The sequence below is a fragment of the Gymnoscopelus microlampas genome (genome assembly GCF_963454915.1).
Source record: "Gymnoscopelus microlampas genome assembly, chromosome: 16".
Classification (NCBI taxonomy): domain Eukaryota; kingdom Metazoa; phylum Chordata; class Actinopteri; order Myctophiformes; family Myctophidae; genus Gymnoscopelus; species Gymnoscopelus microlampas.
In genome coordinates this window covers 33,290,488-33,298,657 of record NC_139953.1, presented here as the reverse complement: position 1 = coordinate 33,298,657, position 8,170 = coordinate 33,290,488, and the positions used below count along the sequence as shown (strand labels likewise).

Sequence of the window (8,170 nt, the reverse complement as noted above, 5' to 3'; positions counted from 1 at the left end):
GCCTGGCCTGAGCTTAGGAGAGATTTTTTTTTGCTGCATCACTTAAGCGCCGCGCTGGCTGTGGATGGCTGGCCTGACCTGATTTTTTTTTTTTATGCAAAAAAAAAAAAAAAAAAAAAAATGTTTTTTTTTTTTTTTTTTTTTTTTTCCAGGCAGGCCACTAGAGGGCAGGCCACCGGGAATAGTCCCGGTCCTCCCGACGGCCAATCTTTCCTGTCATCCTCCAAAATATTCAACGTAAATAAGACACACATACACATAGGATTCAGATTGAATAAAGCAATACTATTGTTGAATGCAGATAGCAATACCAAACTATGATTCACACACACATACTCATATACTCATATACACACATATACTCTTTCTCTAACAAACGCAAGTGGCAAAACTTGGCATAGGAACTATCCTGAGGCTGTGTAATTTCCCTTTGGGACTGATTTCGCCAATAGCCAGCCATGTCCCCATCCATGAAACTGTCTTCCTCTCAGGATTGAGAAGAATTGTAATGTGTACAAATTGGGAAACTTTTAAGTGTATGAGTTCAATTTGTGCACGAGTGTACAAGAGAGAGTTTTAAATAGGCTGCAAGTTGGTTGACATACTGTAGTAGTAGTGAACTACAGATTTGTCCAGTCTATATTTGTGGAGTCAAATGTTTTTCTGACTCCAATCTTTTTCACAGTTTACATTCTAATAAGATTGACTGACTTTCCCTATCCCTCTACACACAGTAAAATCCTAAGTACAAATGGAACCAAATGGACCTTTGTTAGGGGTTAAATAAAGTTAAATTAACAGTGAGGATTTGTTTCTATCTCTGCAAATGTTAATTTTGCAAACACACTTCCTCTCCAAAAACAGCCCAACTTTCACCTTCATTTGAAAAAAAGAAAAAAAAAAACTCTCGCGATAGGCGCTCGCTTATGCAGCCGCCATATTCTGTGACAGTATTTTGATTCGTATCTACAGTGGAAGTGAGAGAGAAAAGCCAAAAAGCAAAAAGGCAGGGGGTGGCGAAGAGGGGGGGAAAGAAGAGGAGCTGTCAAACACTTTTCCCCAGAGTTTTTGCTCGTAACGGCGGGGGGTTGCGGTGCAGCAGTGTCCCCCCTCCGGCCCCCACACATCCGAGAGGAACGACAGAAGGGAAAAGGGAAGGGAAAGGAAAGGGAGGCCCAGGCAGGCTAAGGCAGGCCTCGGTCGGTGCCGTTCGAACCTCCTGTCCGACGGTCCTCCTTCTCCGCTCTTCTCTCAGCACCCATACACCCCACCACGGCCCCGGGAACGACACTCGGTGGCGGCTGTCTCCGGGTGGTGAAGGTGCAGGACCCGCCGGGGAGCGGCGGATAGGCTGGAGACACGGTAAGGCTTGAAACTTCACAGGCCCCTGTTGGTTGGTGGGGGATAATAATAAGTTCCACAAAGTTTATCTGTAAACGTAAAGGTCTCACTTCGCCTCCGGCTCGGTGGATAAAAGGAGGCTTTTTATTATGTGATCGAGTCGCACAACAAAGTCAATGTGTCCAACTTAGAGAAAACGGTCGGAGGAGGAAAAGGCGAAGAAAAACTTTGTTGTCTGACTGTCGGCTTTTTCAGGTGTGGAAAACTATTTGTCGTCTGCAAAGCCGAGCGAGCAAATAGAGAGCGAGCAGCTGGGCTGTTTTGCAAGCGGCTGTTGTTATATAGTTTATAAAGCGCTTATAAACCAGCAAAAATACAACCCGTTTAACTTGTAATTTGGTTATGATTGTGCGTGCGATACGTTTCGTAGCAATGACTCTTTTATTTTAACATGACGTAGGCAGGCTACATGTTTTGTAGCCCATGTAGGCTACATTTTCCATTGAGCAGCAGCAGAGCTCCGTTTTAAAGTAAACCGTCGTCCACAAGTTTAAACTTTTAAACGTCCTAAATTCTCACTGTTTCACAGTGTTTTTTATTTTCAAAACGGCACAGACTGAGAGATTTGACCAGTAAGTTATAGATTTTCCCCTTCTTCTAATAAGTAAGACTGAGTTGCTACACACCACCACCATCCATGATGATTGCATTGTGCTGGTAACATAATTAAGTGACGACGTTTCCGATAAGTTACCATTTTGGTGCGATTGTTTGTCTACCACTCGCTTGACATCAGTTAATGTGTTTATGCTGGTAGTTGAGGCAGTTGTCACAGACCATATGAAGCAGTCTGTCCACTCCATAGTAATGTAAATAGGCCCTCTCCAAGGCCTAAACACAGACAGGGAGACGTTTTTGGAAGTTGTGCTTGCCTGCAAGTACATTAAATGAGGCAGTCTTCTGCCAGAGCCAACTGTCGACTTGATACATAATATATAACGTGAGCTTGTGTATACAAATCATAGCATATGGTACATGAATTAGATATTGTGACAGTTGTGAGTGACGTGCAGGAGGTGCATCTGGTTCATTGCAAGTTTTCCTAACGCACTAATATGACAGCTCCAAGACCACTTTGTTCTTCATATGTGTATTAGTTCAGTAACGTTTAGCCCAGTGTGACCTGATTTTACCATGCTGTGTTGTTTACTCTGTTCTGTTTTTGTTTATATATGACAGCAGGATGGACTTGCAGACATATGCTTATTACATTGGGGCCTGTTTTTCAAAGTTGCACATTTTGTTTGTACATCAAGGCCAGTGATTGCAACACACACACAGGCACCATGCATGCTGCACTGAACCTGTTAAAGAACATGTTGAGTGATTTACACATCCTCTGTGAGAGTCAGAGCTGCTTACTATGTTCATGTTATTTGTTTGTCTTTCACTCAGATCATCACGTAATTGCTCATAGTGGACAGATGTTGTTAATAATGACAAGTGGGGTGTTGTTCTCTATTGGTCGTGTTGGTGTTGTTGATTTATTAGTCTTTAGAGATAACAAAACGTGCTCCTTGATAGTAGCATTTCTTCATTCTTAGTGGTGTAGTCTGTTTTATGCCTCTCATGTTACACTTACTTATCAACTTAGACTGGCTTGAAATGATCTTGCCACAAGCCAATACTGGTAAACTTTCTTTGTGATTGTCAAGTCCATATATTCCACTTGCTTGTTTGGCATATAACCAGCCTTTGTGGAATCAGATTTTTATTGCAGAATTTCTTTGATAGCTTAGAAATAGAATTTCTCAATTCAATTCTGAACCTACTGTAGTCACCAGTCTCGCCATTTTTGGCTGGTATTGACGGATAAATAAACTGCGACTTAGGCATAAATCACACTCTGAACACATGATACAACACTGTGGTATTTATGTCACTGACTCATAACGCTCACGTCTCAGCAGAATACGAATGACAACTTTCTCAGGTGGCTGCTTCAAGAGACGTGGGTTCATCAAGGACACACGAAGAGTCCAGAATCACTTTTCTGTTGCCCTCTAAACACCTTCTAAGGCTAAAGTGTGTTGTTGTAGCTGATGGTGGAGGGTGTAGTGTGTGTATATCATTCATTAGCAGCTTGTGCCTGTCTTGACTTGCAGTCAACATTGCACTTCCTGACCAATAAGCTGCCACGGCCAACTGTTTATAGGTACAGACCCTAACTGAAACCATGTGTGCTTGTAGCAGGGCAAATATGTCGCTGGGAGGGCTTGCAAGATTTGCCACTCTTCTCCCACTAGTAGAGTGGGGGTAATGGCTGCACATAGTCTGTGTGATAACAGTATTAAATGCACTAAGTTGGGGAAATTCCTGTCTTGGGAATTAATGGGCAGACATGCATGCTAACAAGATAATGCATCATGGCTTTTAGGGCTTGCAGAATGTTTAAGCCTACAAATGGATTGGGATATGTTGAGATATAACCCAGGTTGCTATGATGCGAGCCAGCAGAGGAGGAACAATGAAGGGGTTAGGATTGTTTGTTTCCAGTGTTTGGTTATATACAACAAGCAGGTAGGGCTAAAACTCATGTTTTTGAGCTTTTGGAAACAAGGTAAGCTTGTGGCATGTTCTCATTAAGACCTATGCCAACACTTAAATCTTCTTTCCTGAAAAACCTGTTTCCAGGTTTATCATTTGCTGTTTGCACAACAAGTTATCACCAATCAGAGAAGAGGGAGGTGGTGTATGTGTATTTTTTCTTTCTTTTTCACAAGGGGAGGGATAATTATATGAGTGTGTGTGTGTTTTACAGAGTACAAGTGCTCATTGTTTTGGATCAACAGCATAGAGTCAATTGAACCTAGGAAACGATATTGGCTTACCTTGCCCCTTTCCCTGTTTGTCAGAACAGATTTTCTGTAAAAGCATTGCAGAGGAATCAGACTCTTGAAACAGTGGATGGGTTAGATTTTCCCCACCGCCAGATGTGTAATTTTGGATTGATAGAACTGGCTGATATGACTATTTACGGGCCAAACGACAATATTCAGCATGTCACAAATCACCACGCTGTCACATTTTCTCTCAACTTCCTTTTTATGATACAATTAAACAATGTCTGTCTGTAATTATTTATTTGTGAATTTGCCTATTGCCACCTCATCATATCTTATGACAATTACTTTGGCTTCCTCAGAGGTCCAACTCAGTGCAGACGAGAAAAACTCAAAAAGCTAATACAAAAGTGATTTGCCTGTGACAGAACAGATGTGAGTGTGTGTGTGTGTGTGTTACAGTGAAACGTATCCCATGAATGAAACGAAATGCTAGAATATAAAATGTAATTCGAAGAATTTGTAGAAGTGAGTCGAAGGATCCATCAAATTATGCCCATTGCTGCAGGCTCAGGAAGAGGGCTTGGTGTTTTCAAACCCTCCCCCCACCACTGTGTGTGTGTGTGTGGCTGTCAGGAAGAGAGGCTCTTAGTGGAGCCCCCTCCCCCTGTCAGAACTCTCGCCTGACTCCTCGGCTTCAAATGGAATCCTCCATTACAAATGGGGCTCTCTCCAGTTCAAGGGTTAACCACAGGAACCCTAGCGTCCCTATTCTGGGCATGTCATAATAGATGAACATTCAGCAAAAATAGGTGAACAGTTGCTGAAAATAGTAGATATTAGGAAAAAGCAGGTAAGTATAGACCCTTCGGGGACACGCGTCCACAAAGTATGTAGGGTTTAAGTGGTTAAATTGTGAGTTGAGGACGACACTGCTGATCTAGCTGCACCACTTGAGTCTAGCTGTGGTCTACTAGCACTTCATGCATTTCAATTCCATTGCATGTGTTGTACTGTGTCGTGTGTGTGTGTGTGTGTGTGTGGCTTCTTTCTGCAGCACCTTGTTGGGGCTAGTCCCCAGAGACTCCCTACTACATTGCTGTAGGGACCATATTACGTTTTAAGGTGATTCACAATTGCAACAACCATTTTATCACAAAGTAAGCTTGTGTGGCATACCAAAATAAACTGAATGCTACTGTAGTGGAAGATATGATCATCAGGTGCAGATGAAATCAGTGTTTAATTTCCTTGATCTAGTCAAATTGATCATTTATTTACAGCATTTAGATTAGCCAATTAAACTAACCAGTATAAAGTTGCATCATTACATTTCAGACCATTTATTTCATTTTACCTCTGACTGACAAATATCACAACAATGTTTGCACAGACATTGTCCTTTATATTTGCTTCAGCTAAATAACAAATAATGACCTCTCAGTGCTGGTAAAGGGCCTGCTCCATTTTTGTGCCTGGACTCATTGATGAGACTTTTGAGCTTTTATGTCCTCCTCTCTGTGTTGTCATTTATGGAATATGTGAATATACTCTATAAGATGCACTCATACCGGCATGCCTCTTCTGTCAGGGAAATCACTATTGCATTTGCTTTTGAGCATATTTTCCTCTGCATTTAGATGGTCCATTGAGAACATGTAATTTATATTTTGTCATTAATCTGCGCTGGAGAAACATGTCAGGATTGTGATGTGTATAGGACTGCTAAATGAATCGGATTGGATGAAGTTTGGTGCTAGATGCATAGGTGGCACGATTGTTATGCTGCTTCTTTGCCACTTACAGTTCTAAGGACTTACATGACCTACAGTAAGTGTTATGCATGAATGCGCTAACATGAACGTGTTCATTGAGTATGCTCATGTTTTTGTGGATGGTGAACTGAACGTATCCGTTTGCAAACAATGATCATCGTTAACTCCCGTGAGAGTTAATGTCATTTCTAACTGTTGCAAGTTGGTGAATAGAGATGCTAGCCAGATCGTGGCCGTTTATTAATATGCAAGGAACAGACTTGCATCCTAGGAAATGATGTACTCGTCATGAGACAAGACAACGCATCTTTCTAGTTTGAAACAGACTTGTACTTGAGGACATGTGATTGTGCACTGCAGCTTGCTGCTCTAATGAGCTGTGCATGTTTCAATCAAAAGAGTAGGAACTCTCCCAATTATATTTTTCAAAATCACTATTACAGAAATACAGCGAGGAAAAGAAACAGCATTGACTCTTCCTAACAAAATGTCCTTTGCATAGTAGGTTATATATCCCCCCTTTACTGCGCCTCTGTCACCCCACTTTCTACATAATATGACGCATCGTATTGGTAAATCATAATCGCATTGTTTTTTCTTGGCTTTTAACAGCAATCTCTGTGATTCTATAGTAGTATAGCGTAATTAATTTAGTGTTATTGGGCAATGGGCAGTGGCAATGATTGGGCTGGATGGGAAGGAGGATGATCTATTGAGAAAGAATAGCTCTGTGCAGCTCATAAGAAAAACTGATGAAATGTAATTGACATGAGTAGTTAATTGTTTTGGACTGTGTGTGAACTTAGGTCATAGCTCAAACCTCCTGCAAACTTTACAAATGAACAATTTCTCTTTGCACGACCGGGTGAAAGTTGTTTCATTCACTCTGAGCCAGGGTATCTGTTGTCAGTAACTTTGCAAACACTCTGCAGAGGAGATTCAGTTCCATTTTGTTGGCCTTCTGCGGTCATGCGCCTTGAGCGCATGATACGGTGCACAGTGCACACAAAGTCAAAGGTATTATTATAGCCTACCTTCTTGCTGTCTTTCTTGTGCCTCAGGAAACGGGAGCAGAAGAGTGAACCACATCCTATGTTGCGATTATTTGTACATTGCCCCTCCCCTCTGTGCCCTTAACCTGAGGGTCTGTTTCTCTACCAGCCTCTCTGTTCCTCTAAAATCTTTCAATGCTTCTTTGAAAGCTTCCGTCTCATAGCTGAGCAGCCTATCTGTTATATTCAGAGCCTAAGAATTGTCATGAATTACATTTCTGAGAGTCCATTCCAGTTGATCATTAAGTGGAGTCAAGTAATTCATTTTGACATTTTCAATCATATGTGATCATGTGTCCTTGCAAGCACTTGTCACAACAACGGAAAAACAAATCCAAGACGCGCCTACATTTGTTCATTTGCTTATGGACTTATTGGTATGGGTACAGTGTTCACCAGTCACCACTGAAACCAAAGGGAAGAGCTCCCTGCAAGTTTCCACTTAGCTGTGCCCAATGATCAATTAAGATTCTATACTAATTGCTAACAATGCTACCCAGGCACTTAAGGGAAAACTGTAATGGGCACAAGCGCTAACATTTAATCTCAACGCAACAACAAGTGACTGAAGCCAGGTTTTAAGGTATTCAAAATGTCAGTATCCATTATCTCAGGTTTTGAATCCAAGCCACATCACTCCCAGCATGACCCACTAAACCCAACTGACTGCAAATTGTTCAGCAAAATCCATTATCTCAAAATAGCCATTCCTTTGCTACACCACCTTGTAAATCAGTGCCCAACACGGTGAAATAATTAAGCCTTTCATGCTAATAAAGTGTTTTTGAAGTGTTGTTGAATGAAGTGTTTGAATTAAGTGTTTGAATTAAGTGTTTGAATTAAGTGTTTTTCAAGTTTCCCTTTGCAGGAACTCGGCTATGAAATGGGATAGTAGCGCAACCGTCAATTAAAGGAATATAGCAGGCTCTCTTTGGATGTAGCATTTAGGCTAATTAAAAACAGAGCTGCGCGTGTGTTAAACAGGCATGTTTGCAAAGACAGCAGCGCAGCTTTTGAGACACTTAGGCATTGTTAGTTGTGCCTGGGGCATTTACCCCCCCTGTTTTCTCATCTAAAAAGAAAAAGATTTATAGGTCAATAGAAGTTGCTGACCCAAGTAGTATTTGGTGGCTCTTTATTCTGTGTGACAAGAAAATGC

General features: G+C 41.5%; 1 protein-coding gene across 3 annotated transcripts in view; it reads left to right on the top strand.

Moving 5' to 3' along the window:
- Nucleotides 1-959: 959 nt before the first annotated feature.
- The window catches only part of tab2 (TGF-beta activated kinase 1 (MAP3K7) binding protein 2), a 51,720-nt gene continuing 44,509 nt past the window's right edge, over nucleotides 960-8,170 (top strand). For all 3 annotated transcript variants that reach the window (XM_084081745.1, XM_084081744.1, XM_084081743.1), the window contains exon 1: nucleotides 960-1,362. The gene's annotated coding sequence lies outside the window, so the exon portion shown is untranslated. The remainder of the gene's footprint in view (nucleotides 1,363-8,170) is intronic.